The sequence below is a fragment of the Lutra lutra genome, chromosome 8 (assembly GCF_902655055.1).
Source record: "Lutra lutra chromosome 8, mLutLut1.2, whole genome shotgun sequence".
NCBI lineage: Eukaryota > Metazoa > Chordata > Mammalia > Carnivora > Mustelidae > Lutra > Lutra lutra.
The window spans coordinates 74,232,106-74,254,758 of NC_062285.1; the positions used below are offsets into that span (position 1 = coordinate 74,232,106).

Consider the following 22,653-nt stretch of genomic DNA (forward strand, 5'->3'; position numbering starts at 1 on the left):
GTCCTCAATGATATTTTATTTCTATGCAACTTCCTTCTCAAATAGGTTAATTACAGAGGCAATTAGTCTAGCTACACACAGGATGTCACTATTCCCTTATATAAATAGAACTAGCACACATGTTTCAGGCAGAGAAAAAAATCTGTAAAGACCAATTTCAAAATGCATTTGAAGTTCTTTGTTGAGAGATGCTATATTGCCTAGTTTGAGTTAAATTTCCTTGTTGTCACCATCCTTGTTTATTAAGAGGCCTTTATGTTTTATGATTACTGTGGAAGTTCTTTACATGAACTAGGAAGTTCTGCTCAACTCAGAATTAAAAAATCCAAAAAGGAGAGGTATCATGGCACAAGGTAACAGAACAGGAATAAGTTAAGGTCTTCTTATTAGCAAGGCAAATAGATAGGAAAAACAGAGCTGGAACTGAAAAAGCTAATTCTGTATTAGTTTAAACAAATGTTCTGACCTATACAGCTCCTAGGTTTTTAGTGCAAGTACTTTATTTTACATATTCAGAGTTTGGAAACTAGTGACTACCGCAGTTCTGAGAACCAAAGGGTTCCTAGCAAGAAGCAGCTGAAGTGAACTTTTCTAAAGAGTGAACATGTGTAGCTCTGGGTAGCACAATCCAGTCTTGGTGACACACATGGAATTCCCAGGAAAAGTTGTTAAGTCACTAATAATGGCATCCATTTTAGCCTGAAACTTCTAACTACTGATTATTGCTTATATGTTTATCAACACCAAAATGATAAAGTGCTTTTCAAAAGAATAAATTGCTGTATCTAGTACTAAATACATATTCATAGAGGGCACTGTCCTTCTTGATGGTAGCTACCCAGGAAGACACAACTGCTAGACACTAATGACACACTAACATCTGTGGTTCATTAGCTCGCTTGTTTACTGTGGCAATAGTGAAAGCAAGGTCCTTAGGTCAGATCCTCATATTAACCAGTGCACTCCTTTCTCTTCTTTGGCCATCGATTATTTTCTACTCACTTTTGACCAGCTGTCTCAAATAAGACTCAACACTAGCCACAACAGGGCCTGAGTGAGAGATACAGTGACTATCAGTAGAAGAGAAAGACATTCAAGCCCTACTTCCTACTGAATGATGGCTCTGCTATTCCTGTGTCTTCATACGTGAAGCACTACACATTGCTTACAAGCCAACCTGCCAGTGTGTGCTTCAACCCCAGCAGCTCTCTGTCTGGCTCTGTATCCTGACTCCACCTCCCACTAGCTGTTGAGTCACGGCAAGTTACTCAATTTCTCTTTCTCTCTCAATTCCCTCAGCTGAAAAATGGGTTTAATAATAGCACTGGCTTCACGAGGTACTTAGGAGGCTTAAATTAGATCCTACATGCAAAGTCAAAAAGCAGTACCTGGCAAAAAGAAAGTGCTCAGTTAATGATAGTTACTCCAAGTATTCCATACTAAACAAAAAGTGATGGGTTTTTCCTGCTGTTACCTGTGTGTGCGTGTGTGCATGCGTGCTTTTATATCTGAAGGTCTTACATTTAAATTTAACCTCCTTTAAGATAAAGCAGAATTTTAAATAATGGTTACGATTCTACAGGATCAGTGAACTGAGGTTTGTAAAACCTTCTAACCACACAGAATCTTCCCATAGTCTAGGCGGGTAGAGCAGTGTCTGGGATTTCAATCCAGCTTACCTGAGTGGACAGCAGCAGCAAGGTAGAAACAGGCTTCCCTCTTCTAATATGAATCCCAAACTACTGCTGATGGCACAGGAACAGGCAGGGAATGGAGTGATCTCCTTCCAGAAGATGAACAGTGCCACTGAGAACTTATGAAGTAACTTTTTTGTAAAAGATCATTGGCTTTATTGCTTCTATTTGACCTTTTTGCCTCTTTCCTCTAGGGAGTTTGTGAGTGGGTGAATAAGTCAGCTTTGCAGCTAAGCAAATAAGTTGTTTTGACTATAGTGCCTACAAATATAGAGACCTCTGCATATGCATGTTCTTTCCAATGCATGCACCAGGATAGCTCCAGAAAGCCTGACAATTAAAAGTATATTGCAGAAGTTATAAAGGAGCAAATTAGGATATTTCCTTCAATCTAAGAGTCAAATAAATATTGTTTTCTATTACAAGTCTCTCTCTCTCTCTCTCTCTCTCTCACACACACACACACACACACACACCCGACTTGCTTCAGTCTCATCATCTTTTCATATAGGATTGCCTGATGAGATTTAGTCTTTTGTGGAGAATAGGAACCTCAAGGTTTTAAGATTACTGATCTGTATTTTCAGCCCCTGGAACAGCTGATGTGAACTCGCTTCATCGGTAACTAGATCGATTGCGTAGACAGAAGTACTTAAGAGGACATGGGGGGGGGGGTGTGCCTGGGTGGCTCAGTGGGTTAAAGCCTCTGCCTTCGGCTCAGGTCATGATCCCAGGGTCCTGGGATCGAGCCCCACATCGGGCTCTCTGCTCTGCAGGGAGCCTGCTTCCTCCTCTCTCTCTCTCTCTGCCTGCCTCTCTGCCTACTTGTGATCTCTGTCTGTCAAATAAATAAATAAAATCTTAAAAAAAAAAAAAAAAGAGGACATGGGGGAAGGGAATCAACTGAAACAGCTTATGATAGGGACTATAAAATCACTATCAGAAGAGACACTATAAACACAATAGAATTCTTCACAGCCCAGTTCTTCTTTACACAAATTAGGGCATAGAACAATTCAAATCAGCCCCAACACCAGGACTGTGTGATCAGGTAAGCAGTCAACACCAGGGGCTAGCAAAAAATTGCTATGAAGCTGACTGGTCAGTTATATGACTGTTCCTCCTTCCCCTTTAACTCAACATTTTAGATGAATTTGGTATTTAACAATTACTTAGATATAAAATGACCAATTACTCAGAGGTTTTCTTTTTCTTTTTTTTTCTTTTCCCAAATTCTTTACGATCTTAGAAAGAAAATCAGGGGTGCCTGGGTGGCTCAGTGGGTTGGGCCGCTGCCTTCGGCTCAGGTCATGATCTCAGGGTCCTGGGATCGAGCTCCGCATTGGGCTCTCTGCTCAGCGGAGAACCTGCTTCCTCCTCTCTCTCTGCCTGCCTCTCTGCCTGCTTGTGATCTCTCTCTCTGTCAAATAAAAAAAAAAAAAAAAAAATCTTTTAAAAAAAAAAAAGAAAGAAAATCACCTTGACTTTTCATGGTAAAAAATGAGAGCTATTAGTGTAACAGCATTACACATATTACAAAATGGCCTCATCTACCAGTAGAATCAAGTGGTTTGTAAAACATTCCTCAAACAATTCATTCACAGGAATGCAAAAAAAAAAAAAAAAAGAATTAAACATTATTTCTGTACACACTGTACCTATTGATACAAAAAGATATATAATTACATAGCTGTTAATCTTTATTACTCTTACACTTTTTTAATGTTACATGGTAAAAATTCACGGGAAGTGGTATCTAACTAAATTTTGCTGAATTGGTTTTACTAATACTTTTCTCCTATTTGCTCTGCTTTTCCCCCCTTTTCTCTCTTAGTTGGCTCTTGACCTTACTGGGCAAAAAATAATAATCATTTAGATCTATCTTTTTACTGCACATAGTTTCAGTTTCCCCTCTCATTCTTTCTTCTTTCAGCCATTACTCCTGGAAGAGAGCCAGAAGCCATGCTGGAGAGGTGCCAAGAGGTCCTGTTCTAGTACAGTTTGAGCGCCTCTGTGTATATCTCTGCTAGGCTTACCTAAGTCACCACTTACAATATTGAGTAGAAAGAACGGGTTGGAATAGTCAGCATTTATAAGTCAACTGGTTACATGATACAAAAATATATAGCCAACCTCAGAATTTATAGCAATAACATTTATGTATCGTGTTACTCCTAGAACAATCCAATTTATAAAGTGCCTATCGTGTATACATAAAGAATAATCATAAATCATTTACATTAAACAGTGTCAACTAGCAAAACACAACTTTCCTCCTAAATTCTGCACACTAAGATTAATGAGGTTGTTGAAGGGAAGCACACTAAAAAAAAAAAAAAAAAAAAAAAAGGCAGCTCTGATTCATCCTAGGTGGAGAACATATCCATATAAAGGAGCAGGTGTCTGTAGTATGATTTAGAATACCTATGGAACATCTCTGGAAAATATTAACTTTCTCTGAAGTAGAGAGCTGTCGACAAATTAAGCTGCGAGTGTGGCAAGAACCCAAGTCTGTCACCAACTTCAAGCTTTCTTTTTATTTCCTTCTCAGTAAAGAATAGATTAAAAACAAATAAACAGAGAAAACTTTAGGCCCTATTTGACCAGCTGTCTGACATGTTTTCATCTACAGGCACTTTTAGAAAACATGGCAAAGATTATGTAGATTACCTGCTTTGCCTCTTTGACTCCCAGTTGGAGAGAAATGTCAATCAGTGACCAAAACTATCAAAAATTCTAAAGTGAAACTCAAATATATTTGTGGATTTTCTCCTGTTCACCCCTTAGCTCATTCCCTATTCAGACAGGCAAGGTGTCTTTAGAAATGTATGCTTTGGGGTCTCAGATTAAACCCCTCCTTCTCCTTAAAAAGCCTTTAAAATAAATAAAAGGGAATGTTTTGACTATAAAGGCATTTAACCTTATCTGAAACTCACACCTACACAGCTGAATTGGACATCGTGTAAAAAAAAAAAAAAAAAAAAAAAAAAAAAAAGCATGGATTGGTCTTATAGGACTTTGGTCCTCTATCTTTTGTCTTTAGGAAAGATTACAGGAGTGACCCTTTCTTCCTGCTTTAACTCACAGCCTTAAAAATATCCACTGACTAGTTTTAGCCCAAATGGAAAAATAACATTTTAAATTAAATATTTTTAAAGCTTGTTCTTTAAAAAAGAAAACCCATTTCTCCAAACTTCACTGATGACAAATATGACTATGGAGAGAAACAACTCCTTATCACGGTTAAATCTAAAATTGAATCTGAAAAACAGAGAAACGTATAGCAAGAAAATTTGTAAACTAGCTTTCAACGAATGAACTACCTGCTGTTTCCTATCCACAGACAATTGGCACTGTGTAAAGATATGCTGTAATCTAGAAAGCCAAACAAAACAAACACCATACACACACGGAGTGGTAACAGATCAAACAAGAACAAACTTTTCAATTGAAGCCAGAACTGGTGGTAAACTGAGGTTTTCAGGAGGGATTTTTAAAAATAACATGTTGGTGTGGAAAGCCAGATACATTATAGCCTTTGCAGAAATATTTTGAAAAGTGGACACCCTCCAAAACAGCTGTACCATTTCAGTAACATTAGTTGATAGAGAAAAATATAATGTCTTTCTTCACAACTGAGAATACCAAACTTAACAAGGAACAGTGAAGAATCTCTTTTAGTCTTCAGTCTCTTTAGTAGAAGATTTGGGTTAAAAAGCTTATCAATTTATGAGGAAGAGTGTTAAACCCTCAGTGTTTTTGCTTGTGTAAAGAGACAAAAGGTGGCACAGTAAACCTGTCTCCAATTAACATGTTTATTCTTTAAAAATATCAGGCAATATTTGCGATGAAGTGGATAGAACTAGAGGGTATTATGCTTAGCCAAATAAGTCAATCGGAGAAAGACAACTATCATATGACCTCCCTGATATGAGGAAGTGGAGATGTAATGTGGGGGGTTTGGGGGATAGGAAAAGAAAAAATGAAAGAAGATGGGATCGGGAGGGAGACAAACCATAAAAGACTCAATCTCAAAAAACAGACTGAGGGTTGCTGGGGGGAGGGGGAACGGGAGAGAGTGGTGGGGATATGGACATTGGGGAGGGTGTATGCTATGATGAGTGCTGTGAAATATGTAAACCTGGTGATTCACAGACCTGTACCCCTGGGGCTAAAAATACATTATATGTTTATTTAAACATGTTTTAAACATGTTTAAACATGTTATTTAAACATGTTTATTTAAATATGTTTTTTTAAAAAATCAGGCAATCATGGAATTCCTTCCCATTTTTGAGTAATATTTTGACTCACTTAAGAAAAACTCCCCTTGTGTTCAGAGATGCAACTTAGAATCCCAACCTAACTCCTGCTTGTCAATAAACTGAGAAATCTAGGTAAAAATAAAGCATATTTATGACTGTTTCCCTGGCAGTTGCTATGTTTTTGTCCACATTATTAAAATACTATTTTCTAACCAATATTAATAAAAAGTACATAATCACTATGTAGGTATTTTTACAGTATCCACATTTTCCAATGATCAACCTATATTGTCTACCAATTTTCTTAAGATTTCTCAATTTAAAATAATTTCAAAAGAAACAACTGACATCACCAACATGTTCTAAAACAAGTATTGCTAAAAGGAAAAAAAGAAGCAAATCAACAGGTAGTTTGGGCCAATCATCAAAAGGATATTCTTTACAAATCACTTTCATAGACCTGATATTTTTTTCCAAGTAATAATATTTATTTTTAAATTTCTTTTATTTGAGTGTAGATGACACACTATGTTACATTAGTTTAAGGTATATAGTTTAGTGATTTCACAAGCTTATACGTTATACCATGTTCACCACAAGGGTGGCTACATCTGTCCCCTCCCATCACTATTACAATATAATTGACTGTATTCCTTATGCTCTGACTTTTATTCTGATTAATACTTTTTTTAACTGAACTGACTAAATTGAAGGGATTTAGGATGCACATAAACACAGGTCCCCATCGCAATAAAAGTTGTTGAACAAACATTGGAAAACGTCTTTTTATCCTAATAGAAGTCTTCTGACGTTGCCAGTTTCAAGTTTTTATCTTCAGTAAAAGATTTTGCCTCTTTTCTTCATACATAATAGTAGTTACAGAAACATCTTCAAGGTGAACCACTCACTTCTACTTTAGCTAACAAGAAAATATAACTTCTCTTTCATTCTTAATTTGATTTTATCATTTAAACAACTAGTTATAGATTATATTCATTTTGTGTCTATTTTCAGGAAACAGTCTACGTAAAAACACATTTTCCTGGATGGCTATGGCTATCAATACTGTTTTTTGTTTGTTCCAGAAGGCATTGATTCATTGTTACTTTTAGAGTTTCTTAATCTAGAATCCATGGATCGCTAAGAAATCTACAGGTTTCTGGAAATGTATGCAAAATTTCATGTGTGCATACCCATTGTGATTTTTCTCCTGACACCAATTATTTGTTTGTTTGTTTTGCTAGCTAGCATCCATATACCCTCCTTCTATTAAAAGTTCCCCCCTTCCCTCTGGGAGACATCATAGAGATGCCTCTAGGCATCTCAATGCCTAGTCCATGCAAGTGATAAAGCTGACTCTATCTCTTGCTGCAAGAGAGGTACACAGGATTAGTCTGTGATCTAATCAAAGCTAATTAGTACAAAGAGACTTTTGATAAGGCTTCTGGGAAAGAGACTCTCTTTTTCCTGTTTGATCTGAATGAACCATGAGAGGATGCCCATGCTATTGCTACCATCTTGTTCCCAAGTGAAGCTAAGACTGAAGCTGTCTCAGTGGAAGCTAAGAAATGGAGAGAAGCTGAGTGCTGCTTACATTATTTTAATACAGAAGTTAGCTCTTTGCGTAGACTTTCCATATTTTAATAAATAACACAAGTACCTGCATGCACATTCATATCATCTTACTCCCCAACACATGCACAGGTGACTCCTTCCTTCTTCAGCTTAATTGCTACTGACTTTCTCTGACCTTTACTATACTTTACTATTAATAAGTGTACTTTACCATTAATAACCTTTACTATTAATAAAAATTCCCCTCTGTATCTTTATATCTGTCCATCCTACCTGTCTCATTATATATTGCCAAAATCATGTGCCATATGCTGTTTCTTAATTTGATGCACATGAATTTGAACAGTTTTCCAGTCCTTTTCTGTCAAAGTATACGAGTACGGGATTGTCTTCCAATTTGGGGGAGCGGGGAGGCAGGGAAGCAGATTAAAAATTAAGGATTCAAATAGAGAGCCATGTTATAAATTTTATCAGGAGTAGAACAAATTGAGATTTTTATTAGACATACATAAGAAAACATATTTCAGTCAAGCAAATATCTTTAGCATAGATTAGAAGGAAAGGATTTTTATGCATTTTAATCTCCATTCCAACCAGACTTAGCTGACATAATTATGGGGCCCCTAAAAGTAACTGTTGGGGTTTAGAAGCACTTGCCACTTCCTTTGAACTGGCTCTATAAATGCCAAGACTGAGTATTTCAGATTAAATAAATAGATTAATAAACATCTTTGGAATATCCATCATTAAGGTTGATTTATGTTCTATTGCCAGCAGTAATTCAAGGAAATGCCATGCTATTCAAAAAATATTTCATGTCGTTCTCACCATGTTGCCAATGTTATGACACCACGTAAGTATGACAGTATCTATATTCTTTTGCTGTTCTAACAATACTCAAAAGCCAATAGATATTAAACCACTTTAAGTTTACATGGGCATCAGCACAAGAATCACTCATATTTATAACTCTGATGAATGGCCTTTCATTTATAAATTTATAGTGTATCCATAATTTCTTTAGGGAACCAAAAGGTTCATTCAAAAAATTGCCACAACATTTATCTATGCAAAGATGATGGATATGGTTTATAAAATTAAATGCTTTTAAAAATTAAAATCATATTGCAAAAAAAAAAAAAAAGGGGGACTTTTTTTCTTGGGTTGCTCACATTTTAAAATGATCCCAACTGCACTCTCAGCACTTACAATGCTTAATCTAGATAGCATATTAATATATGTTCTAAGTAGATCCAAATATATTGTTGTTAGTGCTGTGGAGCAGCAGTGTGAACTACTGGACATCAAATTCGCTTAAATTTATTATTTTCTAATTCGATTCCTCTATATTAAGCTATAAAATATATAAAGTATAACTGGGATATAATATTTCTTATTTATATTACTGCATTTACTGTACTATTTCTTCAAGACCTCCCAGCACACTGCATGGTGTATGGTAAGCATGGCCTATTATAAACTTTACCTTAAATAAAGTACATATTTGCCAAAAATCACCATTAACTAAATAAGGAATCCTATTTTACCGCAATATGGACTTGGCTCAATTGGAGAAATCAGTGAAGTAGGAGAAAATGAGAGGTGAAAATGATCCTAAAGTAACCAATGAAAAGCGGAGTATTAACATTACAAGTGTGAAGAAGAAAGCACATTGTTCTTACGTGCGATGTGAGATGGTGGCATTCCTATTCTCCCTTCACTTGCCCTCATGTACTATTGTAAGTAGGAAATACAGACAAATCTCCATGCTATGCCCCCACCCCCAAAGGCAAAGGAAATAAAACTTTTTAAAAATCTACCCTATTATTAAAAGAATATATTAAAAGACTGAAGCTGAGTTTAAACATTTGATTAGTTATATGAACAACAATCTCTAAATTACTAACTTTATCATTAGCTCATCCAGCCAGAAAAAACAAAAATGGTTACAAATGCTTGCAAAATTCATAGGCAAAATATTTCTCACATATTACACTCTCTCTGTTCTGCTTAAAACTAACATATTATTAAAAAATAATAAACAGTTTACATACCCCAGTGGATCGCTAGCTCCTTATGGACAGGAACATATTTGTCATCATCTTTAGGTCACCAGTGTCCAGCACAGCACCTGAGATATAATGCATACCCCATAAATGTGTTTGAATTAATTAAATGATACAGTGCTGACTGGAATCCACTTGGGAAGTATGAATTCAATGATATAACCATTCTATATAGCAATCTTCTTCCTCTATATCCTACATTATTAAATTATCAGAGCACATTCTTATATATTTGAATGACAACTTTGTCCTGAAAACAATTCTCAAGAATAATTGCTTCTAAATTCTTATTACATTATATATTCTTATTGTCCTTTGATGGAGGCAACTAAGTGTTTAAAATCATGTACTTTCGAGTTAGGCTGACGTTGGCTTAAATTCTGGTTCCACCATTGACTATTTACATGGTCTTGGGTAAATCTTTTAATCTATAAATCTCAGCTTATTTTCAAAAGAAAAATAATAACAGCATCATTGGTGTCCAAAAATTAAAGGAAACAATGCTTAGCACACTGCCTCACATACTACATGCCTTCAATAAATGGTAATGACTATTTGCATTCATTTCTCTTTCCCTGCTTTTCTGTGTGGTGAAGAGTTAAACTTATGCAAAGAAAGAGCTGGCCTTTGTCTTTCGCTACTAAGAGGTGATCTCTAGGTCTTCCAAATGTCATGTCTGGCAGGAGTGTCTTTGCTTGCCTAAGAGCTTTGGCCACAGGACAGTCAAACCGTGATTTTGGATGGAGGCTTGGGGCCATGCAGTACCAATTCTGCCTCTGGAAGGAACTGGAGACTAAAGGTATCAACCCAATAGTGACATCCAGGAGGGGCTAGAGACTAAAGGTCAGAAACTTGGGCAGTATGTGATCACATCCCATTAATAACTCTGGACACCAAAGGCTCACTCAAGCGAGCTTCTCTAGTTGACAAAGTTCCATGCATACTGCCATATTGATGCTGGGGAAGTAATGCATCTGACTCTATGAGGAGAGGACAATGAAAGCTCTGTGGTTGATTCTTCAAGCCTCAAACTTCGACTCAGCCTTAGCCTTATACTTATCAGTTTGAGACCCAGCTTTATACACTTTTTCCCCTGGCTGAATTTAATTTGTATCCTTTCCATGTAATAAACTATAACCTTGAGTATAATCTGCTTTAGTGAATACTTCTAGCAAGTTGTCAAACCTAAAGGTGTTTTAGAAATCCCTCAAACTTGCAGTTGGTGTCAGAAATGAAGAGTAAGTGGGGAAATGTGTTTGTAGTTGACTAATTATATAGTTAGTTAAAACTCTTGTACTTCCTTATTTAAATCTTGAAATCCCCAAATTTTCTAAAGATATTTTATTTTATCATTCAAGTTAACTTAACAAAGCTCTTACTATTAAAAATCACTTTGGGGTTGCCTGGGTGGCTCAGTGGGTTAAAGCCTCTGCCTTCCGCTCAGGTCATGATCTCAGGGTCCTGGGATCGAGCCCCGCATCGGGCTCTCTGCTCAGCAGTGAGCCTGCTTCCCCCTCCCTCTTTCTCTCTGCCTGCCTCTCTGTCTGCTTATAATCTCTGTCTGTCAAATAAATAAATAAAATCTTTTTAAAAAATCACTTTGAAGTGATAGTGTTTATGTATAGATTATATGGCATTGTTTTATTTTTCCTTGCACAAACAATGAAAACCACACCCCAGTAATAAATATAGAAATGTTTTGTTTCGCTTTGGTAATGTGAATGGTAGAAATATTCAGAAGTGAATGAGTCACAAACAAGTAAAATTTCTAAAGATTAGTAATAGTAGACCTGTCAAGGTCAGATATTAGAAAATTAACTTCATTAAAAGATGTGCTGGTTTTCAAACAAAATGTTAATTAAATCATACTTTTATTTTTGCTTTTCCAAAGTGCTTAGATAGCACTCTGCAAGACTCTGTTCACAACTTGGGTGTTTTTCTTTTTAATGTTATAAATTAAAGTTTGGTTGAATTTAAGAAGCTCCTCCTAAATTCTCCTAATTGGGAAACATGCTCTGCATAGTCCCTAGAAATGTGAATATCATGAATTTTACTCTCCTAAACTGGTTATATTATACACTTTAAAAAAAAAAGATTTTATTTATTTATTTGACAGAAATCACACGTAGGCAGAGAGGCAGGCAGAGAAAGGGAGAAGTAGGCTCCCTGCCAAGCAGAGAGCCCAATGCAGGGCTCAATCCCAGGACCCTGAGACCATGACCTGAGCCAAAGGCAGAGGCTTTAACCCACTGAGCCACCCAGATGCCCCTATGTTATACACTTTAAAACGGGAACTATCTGGTTAGACTTAACCCTTTAAATCTTGATCTAGAGATCAAAGACAGAGGGAAATAAAGATTTGAATCATAAAGAGGCTTTGACAGACTGGGGAGCCCTCCAGAGCCTCTGGCAGCTATGGACAACCCCAAGCTGATGGCCAGCAAGGTAACAGGGACCTCAGCTCTACAACCACAAAGAGCCGAATCCTACCAACAAGAATGGGTTTGGAAGCAAATTTTTTTCCTCAAGAGTGCATGTAAGAACTCAGTCAGGCCAACCTTGATTTCCGCCCGTGCTTCTCTGGGCAGAGAAAGCCACACCATACCAGACTCAACCTGGAGAACTCCAAGCTAGTGAGTGGGCCTTGTTTTAAGCCACTAAGTTTTTAATAATTTGACACACCAACATAAAATGAGTACCCATGGGAACAAAACTGCATGTATTTTACTGACCTCTCTTCAGTCTTGCTCTGAAAACAAGTGTCAGTTATGTGCTCGGATTCATGTAGACCCCAGGTTACCATGGCCAAAGCTGAAAATTCATTGACCCACTCTGAACAAGAAATACAGAAAAGATGCGATGTATGCCAGAAGCTGTACACTGAATGTCTGTGCCCTCCAAATTTCGTATGCTAAAACCTACGAAATGGGTTTAGGAGGTAGGGCTTTGGGAGGTGCTTAGTTCAGGAGGGTGGAGCCCTCAGGGATGGGATTAGCCCTCTTATCAAAGAGACCCCAGAGAACTCCCGATTTCTTCTACCCTATGAAATTACAGTGGAAAGATGACTATCTAGGAAGCAGGCTCTCTCCAGACAGCAATGTGCGGGTGCCCTGATTACAGGCTTCCCAGCCGCCATAACTGTGAGAAATAAATTTCTGTTGTTTATAAGCCACTCACTTTATGGTATTTTTATTATAGCAGCCCATATGGACTATGACAAAAATGTATTTATTGCCTATAAAATAGATCACTTGAAACCTCAACTCTCTATCTCCTATATGGAAGGTGTTGAGAAAGTAACTGTTAAAAGATGCTGTGCTTTATCTCTAGGTTTTCTTGGGCCATCTTAAGGGGTGGGAGCAGTCAGTGTCCATGCCTTCTTGAGGCATACATGGGAAACTAGCATATGTTCAGTACAGAGTGAGAGACTCTCTAAGTACCTAGAGAAAGGTTAGAGGTCACTTAAAAGGAATCTCCCAGGAGCTTTCATAGAACATGTGACAACAGTTGCTCCCCGTCTCATTCCCATTTCATTCATTACAATGCTGCCGTATTATTTTTTATAAAACACAAATCTCATCATGTTGTACCCATATTCAAAATGACCAATTTTGATGGCCCTCAAGATATAGTCATTCATCCATTTATCCACTAAATACTTAAGTATGTATAGGATGCCAAATTCTGTGCTAGGTGATAGGGACACAATGGTCAGTCTGATAGACAAGGTCCTGCTCTTCATTGAGCTTTGCTCTTTCAAAAATACACTTCCCATCTTATTCATAAAAGACTATAATTAATCTTTAATCCCTAACTTGGGCTTCACTCCTCTGGGAAGCCCTCTTTGACACTTCTAGGCAAACTTAGGCATGCCTTCTCTCCCATAAAATACTGTTCCTAATCATAAAATAAAATTGATCATATTGTATTAAAATGGCATGAGATTCCATGCCTGCCTCCTCCACAAGCAGAATATAAGGAGAAGGGGCGCCTGGGTGGCTCAGTGGGTTAAGCCGCTGCCTTCGGCTCGGGTCATGATCTCAGGGTCCTGGGATCGAGCCCCGCGTCGGGCTCTCTGCTCAGCGGGGAGCCTGCTTCCTCCTCTCTCTCTGCCTGCCTCTCTGCCTGCTTGTGATCTCTCTGTCAAATAAATAAATAAAAAAATCTTAAAAAAAAAAAAAAAGAATATAAGGAGAAAATTCAGGAAGTGTACATATCACAAATTCCTAGAGTCGAGAAGAGATTCTGAATGAGAAGTTCCTCGTTGGGAGAATCTACTCCTTTCTGTAGGGTAGGCTATACAGTATATACACATAATGGAGAAAGAGTATTCTAACTTGAGAGTAGGAACTGGGCTGGGAGGTAAGGAATGGAAGCCCGTGGAATAACCTGTGCTAGCCTACACATCTTCGGTATGTCACACTGTGACGATAATTCCTCTTGATGCTGTGTACTCTTCTTCTCAGTTAGGAGTTCCTGGAGGTCTCACCCTTTGTAGGTTCCAGTATGCAAGTGGGGAGGTTAGCTACTATCTAGAACAAGGGGGCTCTTAATCAGCTTACCTAGTGAGACAACAACTTTGAATGACAGAATTTGAGAGTGAAAAGTTGTTTAAAGTTTTCCAAAAATTCCCTGTGAAAAAAACAAGAGCAAAATATGGATCCTAACTGATAGAGCCAATATAGGAATTCTCACGTACTTAGGGAGGAAGGGGGAAAGAAGTCTAGGGTAAGGAGAGAGGCAGAGCTCAGAGACAGGGGCCAGGCTTTCTGCATATCTTGTTATTAAACTGGTAAGGAGGTGGGGCAGGAGAATGTCAGCTGGATAAAAGGAATCCAAGCGCCTATGGGCTGACAGTTCTCTTTCAGGGCATCCTTTTTTGGGGAGGGAATGGAGGAGATCAGAAGCCTCTAAGAGAATCCCTGTTGTAAGTTTTGTACCCATGTAACCTGGAAAAGGAGAAATAAAATGCTGGTGAAGGAAGGTTCTCAGACTGAGTTAAAATTGGTTACTCTTCACAGGTTGTGTGCATGTGCAAAGAACCTAAAAATTTCCAACACACACACACACACTCAAGTGAGACACAGAGAAAGACTGAGAAAGCCTTGGGATGAGAAAAGAAAGAGGGAACTCAAGTTCAAGGCAGTGGCAGGTCAGCAGCAGCCACTCTGGCTCAGAATCTAGGTGGGGTACGCTGCACCATCAGGAATAGAGGCCTCTACTAATAGAGACGGTATCAGAGGGGGCAGAAGCCAGGAAGGATACAGAGGTCAACCCCAGGGTCAGCAGGCACAGCTGTGATGCTCCACACTCCTGCACCAGTCATAGCAATACATGAACCCCTCAAAGATGGTTTCGTTAGTGCTCACAGGGGCAGAGCCAGCACGAAAGCGAGGTTCGTGAGGCATTCCGGAGGCACAAAAGGTAAGCAGCATCCCTCTCGGGGTCATGGAAGTGCAGGGCTGCTGCCAAAGAAGGCTGCCTCCTTACATTTTACGTCCAGGGTGTGTCCCTCACCCCAGTCTAGTACTAGGCTTGGGAAATAGATAAAAAAAACAAAAACAAAACAAACAAACAAGAAAACACAGAAAGAGATGGCTTGTTAGTAAGGATACTGAGTTATTTTGTGTGATATTGTATTTATTTTGGATTGTCTTTCAATCTGTCCAGTAGGGTAGGGACTCAGGAACAAGAATACATATGAGAACAGCTCCATTTTCTTTGTCTATTACAGTGTAAGTGGATACGTTGTGACTCAATTAGATATGTCTCAAAAATTATTATAATGGTTTCTCAGATTATTTTAATGACCCAATATATTTAAATAATTCTAATTATTGGAACTCAATTTAAATAATTAATTCTATTTAAAATACCCAAGAGAAAAATCTGTTTTTTTTCTTTATACACCGTCTAAGCATATCAGGTCTACTTCTTCCCATACTGTTGAAAATCACATGTTACCTCACTCAACAAAGGAAAAAACCCAACAACTCAATTTCTTAAGAGTTAATAAGAAGGATGACCACCTATACTCCCCCGACACCCGGAGGCATATTTTCTCATGCCAAAAAGACACATGATCTAAAATCTTAAATCACTATAAATCTGAAATATTAGGGCAATTCCCCTAATTTAAACCATTGTGTGTTGAGGTCCCTTTTACAAATTTCAAGAACTTTCGCATGTTCTATTTAATAACTCCATAGGTAGCTGTACTATATTGGAAACTGTCATTAGGACCTGCAGGTTTTGCCTTTGTGCTCTACCAGCCAGCTGGGTCTTCTTGGACGAGTCACTTGTTCTTTCGGAGTATTACATTTATCACACGGAAGGACTAACCTAACCAAGTTCTAAAGTTCCACCTGCTCTGCTTCCACCTCGAATAGATAGCATCTTCTGATAGTACCATAACCTTTCTACGATATGAATAAGGCACAAAGTTAACTGACTGGCCAATCACAATAAAAGAACTGATAGCATGAAGAATTAGAGGCAGATATGTTCAAGATGGCGGGGGGGTGATCCACAGTCATCATAATCAAACACTTTTTGTATAGGAATGACTATGCACAGGCATCGTGCTAAGTGCTTTACATGACCCTGTAATTATGGACTTTAATATACCCATTTTACAGACAAGAAAACTGGCACAAGAGATTAAGAAATATGCTCAAGATCACACAGCCAGAAAATCTTTCGCCAACTGTGATACTCTTATTAGCGGCAACCAAAAGAACTCACCTAAAACATAGGTTTTAGGACAAAAGAAATTCCAGAATCACCACATATTAGAAAAGTTCCATAGTCATTTCTGAAACTACAGTTAAAGAGGACTGCAGAAAGAAGTTATTGCTCAAAAAATTTATTTTCATGAGGTGGTAATATAAAAAAGCATACAAAATTGAAACTGGAAAGGATATAATCATTTCTTGACTGCATTCTACAGGGGATGAAAATTAGTTTACCCTAGTTTACTAGTGACTGGAACGCGGGGCTTCTCTTTTTCAGCCTACTGCTGTTCCTGGTCCTTTTCTAAAAGTTATGGAAAGGCCGTTGTGGCTGAGAGTGCAGGTTCCAAGGCCAGCCTGCTTCTACAAGATGTGAGGACTAATACCTACGGGATAGGGTTGTTGTGAGGAGTAAAATAATGACTACGTATCAACCCACAGGACCATTCCTGGCAGCCAGTAAGGGCTTAGTAAATGTTGGTCTCTATTATTACCATGATAACACATGTGGAAAACAAGGAGGCCAAAACATGATCACTCATTCAGCAACACACAGAAGAGATCACAAAAGACTTGTTAATAAATACCATTTAAGATTTATCCATCCAATTAGTCTATTCCTGACTCTCCTAAGCACACCATATAGACAGCAGAGAGTAAATTTTTGTGAGGACTAGAGATAGAGGAAATGAGAACTCAATTACTAGCAAAGTTTTAGGGAGGAACCCTAGCTTCCAGCCTGAGCTTTATCATTAGTAACTGGATTTTGGAAAGCCAGACCACATCTCCAAGTCTCAGTTTCCTTCTTGGAACTTTCCTACCTAGGGATACTTCTGGAGGTTTCTCAAATTTCATTCATAACTGAGGTCCAAAAGATTGCATACATTAATTTAAATTATTCTAATGAAGTGAACAGTATATAATCTTCAATTACAAAATCTTTTGCTTTCTTGTTTTGCATCAGATTTCCTGCCATTATTAATTTAGGCATGATGATAGGAAAACATGTAAAATTTGAAATTCAAAGTCTTTTATCTTAAAAGGATCTCATGGGCAGAAGAAAGGGGGAATGAGTGCCCTAGCTCTGTCCCTTGCATAGCCCACCACTTGCTCAAGGGATCCTAACTCATAAAGGAGGAGGGCTGTATAGCTTTAAAATGACTTCATTCCCATATTTACATATTTTTAATAGGGCTATGATGAATCTCCTTCCGCTTGACTCCTATTTTGAGCTGTGATATTTTAATCTCCATTCTTGCTGCAACTTAGCAGATGAATGTGCAGTGTGACAGAGCTCAGAGGAAATAGTATAAATAAAGCAAAGTGGAGCTATGACATCTCACATTTTATAGCTTTTTTATTGTAGCCGAAGCATAAACAGAGCACAGCTGTGTTATACTTACCGCTGTGAGCACTCCCTCAATCCTCACCCCCTATTGCTTTTAAAAAGACAGTGCTCTTATTCAGAAAGCTTTGGCTGTGGGTAGCATGGCCCCACCGGGGCAGCCTCTACCCCAAACCTCTGCACTTAATGTGTTCCTCCTGGTACAGATGCAGATTCGTCGTGTTCCGTATCATTCACCTGACTGAAAACCAACACGCCAACTGCAGCCCACACTGTACCACAGCAAAAACACACTGCTCTCACTTACCTATCGGAAGATAACGCCACAAGGAAAACTATAATTGTCACCCCTTCTCAATGCACACACTGCGCCCAAATAATTTCCAAACCCTCTCTTAATAGAAGGCACTAGCTAGCAGTATTCAAAATAGTACACTCTCTTAATGAAAACGCCTTCATTTTCAAATGAAGAAGTTGTATTTCTCACTTTCAAGTTAATTCTTAGTCATGTCTGGGTGAAAGTTGGAAATGCCAAGAGGGTGAAAAGAGTGTGAGTTAGAAAAGTGGTGTCGAGATGTGCAACATAATTCCACGCACCGAGACAGTCATCAGGTTGTGGAATTCTTCAGGCCTCTCACGTATGTCAATAAATCTGAAGAAGACAGAATAAAACAAACAGCAAGCACCTCCTACACTCTGACAAATAAGAAGTCATGTATACTCAGAGTTGATTAGCCCAGGATAAGCACCTGATCGAAGCAAAGCCAATCAGAATGCTTCCCTGAGATATTTTATTTAAGTCGGCTGGAAAGGGCAGCCAGCTATAGAACTCCTGAGCTGTCATCAATGGAGACATTTCCTCCCCTATGGAGAAATCTCTATTATTGCAGGAACAACCTAAAGTGACAGGGAGACAAGAGAAAGATATCAAACCCTGACAGAGTATGACTTCCTGGTCCCAACTGCTCCTGAGCCCAGTCTCCATTCCTGCCTTCCCCCAGTTTGATTATTTGCCTTCTCTGTATTCCTTTACTCAAAAAATTCCAGCTCTTTCTCTCAAGCTGCCTTAAATCAAGTTTCATCACTTACAAAAAAAAAAAAAGGAATCCTAATTATTACACCTTCTAGAAGAGACTTTTTTTTTTTTTTTTTTTTTTTTTTTTTTTTTTTTTTTGCAGTTGGGTTAAGATTTATTCTTCCTTTTTCAAATACCACCACACTATTTGTGGGAAGGAAGGAAAACCCTCTGAGCTTGTAAAGGAATGTGTAATGAAAATTCAAAAGACACATGCATCCAAGTGAAAAGAATATAGGGGTATAGTAGCCTATACAACAGTGAAGTGAAATGAAAGACAGGAAGATTGATTTGCATCATCATTAACATGGAAGGAGAAAAGCACAAGAACACAATAACTGCGAGAACCACCTCCATTGACAAACATAATTGTTTCGAAACAACAGGCCCAACTGGGCTAACACAGGGGCAAAGTTGGTACCCCAAGCTTCTCAGCTATCTATCCGCCCAAAGTTGCTCTTCTGCCAAGCTCATTGTTTACCAAGCCGCCAGCCCAGCCCAGGGATCTGATTAGCAATTTGCACTTTTGTGAGAGGATTAACAGAATTCCTTTGTTTTGATGTCGGATTATCAAACTGCATCTTTAAAGAGGTGTGACCTCATCCAGATTCATAAGCCTGCTCCCTTGAGAATGACTTGAATTTTACTCTACTTGCGCAACATATAATTTCATAAAGGAGTTACTGTCAAAACATGGTACTCAATTCTTGATGTGTGCGAAGAAGCACATTTGTAATGTAAATAACCTCAGAAGTTTTGTGATATTTTAAAATAACCCATCTGGTGGGAAAACAAGGATTTTCAACCCATTTGGTTCCAGCACTGTAAATTAGTGTGCATCTAGCTCATAGAACCCAGAGATAAACCCCCTTTTCCAAACTGAGACTCATGATGCTTTTATTTTCAAGGGCAAGTATTTTTCATTATCTCAGTCTCCAGAAATGTTTTAAAAAAGGAAAGCAGAATGCGCAAAAGAGTAAACTGAGGAAAACCAGAGAACTTGATGGCCAAGTTCAACATGATAGTGGTAGCAAACGGTTTATACCGCTGGGTCTATACGTCCGGCTTCACCTAAATACAAAGATGAGTGAGGAAAATATAAGAAGAGCTTTATATTTCGTTCAGTAATAGGCAACTAATCAGGAAGAAAGTCCCCGAAATTTCCACCAAAGTTCGAAACAAGTGAAACTTCCAAAGGGGGCATCTGCAGGGCAGTATGCAACAGATTGAGAAAATCCGTGTGCAGACATTGCAGGAGCGTAGTTTTTACTTGAGGTGGCAATCACAAACAGAATGCACAAGACCAGGCCAGCCTACAAAGGGTGTGCATTACAGTGTGAGAACTGTATCTTGGGAAGTACGGGAATGCTCTTTCAGCTGCAGATAGTGGAAGGACAGTCTGGCCACAACAAAGGCTGCAAATGAAGCAGCAGCTTTACTTGTTGACAAACTGAAAATCCAAAACAAACAAGCAACCAGAACATCCTGTTTCATAAGGAGGAAGCAAGTATAATTAAATATGCCTACTTTTAATATTACTATAGATCGTTCCCCCAAATTTAATAGGTTTGGAATATTTCTTTACATTAGGAAACCTTCACTTACAGGGAGACTGTACCAGGCAGGCCTGATAAATAAAGTGACAGATAATGTCTGTCTGTCTATACAGACATGGCGATTAAATCAATGGTTCTTAATGGATGGTTGTGTGGATCAATGAATTCACTTGGAAAACCTTTTTTTAAAAAAATCAAGCCATGTACCCCAACTTACAACCGGTGGATGGGATGAGAACATATTTTTCTGAAAAATCTCAAGTCAAGTATTCTATGAATCCCTCTTAAACAGACTTCTCCTATATTTGAAAACAGCCCTTCTGTATGGATTATTTGCTAGTTGTGCCTTACTAACTAAATTGCAAATGTCCTTAAAAAGGTGGATCATGTCTCTTAAGAGCCGCATGCAGTGACCTGCGCACAGTTTGGTGTTCGATAAAAGTTGGATAAATAAATTCAAAGGACTTGTGGTTAATTAAACAAATTCTTCAGGGAGACTAGGAATAAAAAAACAATTTAGTAAGAATTTGACTTTAACCCAAAGCAGCCTACATGGAATTCAAGAAGAAAACAATGTGCATTATCTTTCTGTCACCATAAATACAGAACACCAGCCAAAATCAACCTTAAGTTATCCATGTATTCAACATATATCTGTTGAATGTCTCCATTTGCTAGGAACTAACTTGGGCTCTAGAGATAGAGCAGTAAACAAAACAGACCGAGCTCCTTGCCCTCGTGCAGCTAATATTCCAGTCAAGGAGAGAAGACATAAACAAGATAATTCAATTGAAAAGTCCTATGTTAGTTAAAGAAGGGTTAGGGAGAAAAAGTAAGGAACGATACAAAGTGTTTAGGGAAGTGCTAGGTAAAATTTTAAATAGAAGAGAAGGAAGGGCCTCACAGAGAAGGTGCCACTTGAGTCAAGACCTGAAGAAAGTGCCGAAATGACTTGTTCAGTAATGGAGCAAGAACACCCCAGGCAGAGGGCAGCTTGTAGAAGTGCAAAGGCCTTAAGAGGGATGGGGCCCAGAATGTCAGAGAAAGACCAATGGGCAGTATGGCTGCTGCAGAGTGTGTGTGTGAGGGGTAGCATAAGGTGAACTCAGCGAGGAGCCCAGAAGGGGCTCACTCTGCTTCTTGAGGGTCACAACTAGGGACTCCCCTGAGGAAGGAAGTTGCTGCGGACCCTGCAGCAGAGAAGGGCATAATATGACTAATCTGATTTACACTTGAAAGGGTCACCCTGGCTGCCATATGAAAATTGACTGAAGGGGAACAAAGGCAGGAGTCCTGTCAGAAGCCTACAGCCATAGGCAGAAATGATGGTGACTTGGACCACACTGGAAATTGTGGAGACCAGGAAAGGTGGTCAGAGCCTAGAAATATTTTGAAGGTCATGCTGACAGAGTTTTGTTGAGAGATTAGGTAGAGGATAAATGAAAGAGAGAAGTCAAGGATGATTAAGGGTTTGGGGTCTGAGCAATGGGAAGAATGGATTTTCCTTGAACTGAGCAGGGGAAGACTACCGGGGAGCAGGTGTGAAGGGCACATCCAGGGCTCATTTACATGTGCCATGTGGAGTTGCCAAGGAGCCTTTTGGAAATGTGTGTGTAGAGTTCAGGAGAGATGTTACAATGTTACAGAAATTTATATTCTCTAAACAAAAATTTTCCTAGCTCCAAACACTACAATCAGTTGTTTTCAGATGAATCTTTATTTAAAAGACAGGACAGAATTTGCAGTGTCTAAAATAATGGTCTTTTAAAACGTACAGAAATCTTACACAGCCATTTGGTTTTAATAGAGACAATTTCTTAAAGCCCGTCATATACTGATAAATCATAGGCCATTAAATTCATGCTGTCAACGCACATAATGAATGGTAAAGTAATAGTCTAAGTTTGGTGGTCTGACTCAATAGAACTGGAGTTCAGATAATCCAGAAGAACAAATATTTAATACCATCTCTGGATGTGTATGTCTCACATTTTTCCAGGAATGGCAAGGAAACTTATAAGCTCATGCTTCTGAAGGGTCTGTTGATAAGACCTCACGCTCAGCACATTTTAAGTTTTATGTTTTGGCTTTAAGATTTATGGAAGATTTAAAACAATAAATTGAAAAGATTAAGTGTTTTATAGTTTTTACTAAATTATGTGTCTTTTCCTTTAAATTATGTAAAAATGACTTTGATAATTGCCTATTATCTTATAGTCAATATCATCATCACCACCATCATCACCAATATCATAACTCTCTTTTACTAAGCTCTCCTGTGTGCTAGGCCTTATGTATAACTTTCATAATTCTACATACCAGATCCTGTGTGTTATCTTATATGTT

At 38.3% G+C, this 22,653-nt stretch overlaps 1 protein-coding gene across 1 annotated transcript in view; it reads right to left on the reverse strand.

Moving 5' to 3' along the window:
* Positions 1 to 22,653, reverse strand: part of SOX5 (SRY-box transcription factor 5) — a 981,725-nt gene that overhangs the window by 819,872 nt on the left and 139,200 nt on the right. The window contains 1 exon segment of the mRNA XM_047740105.1: positions 9,589 to 9,665. The gene's annotated coding sequence lies outside the window, so the exon portion shown is untranslated.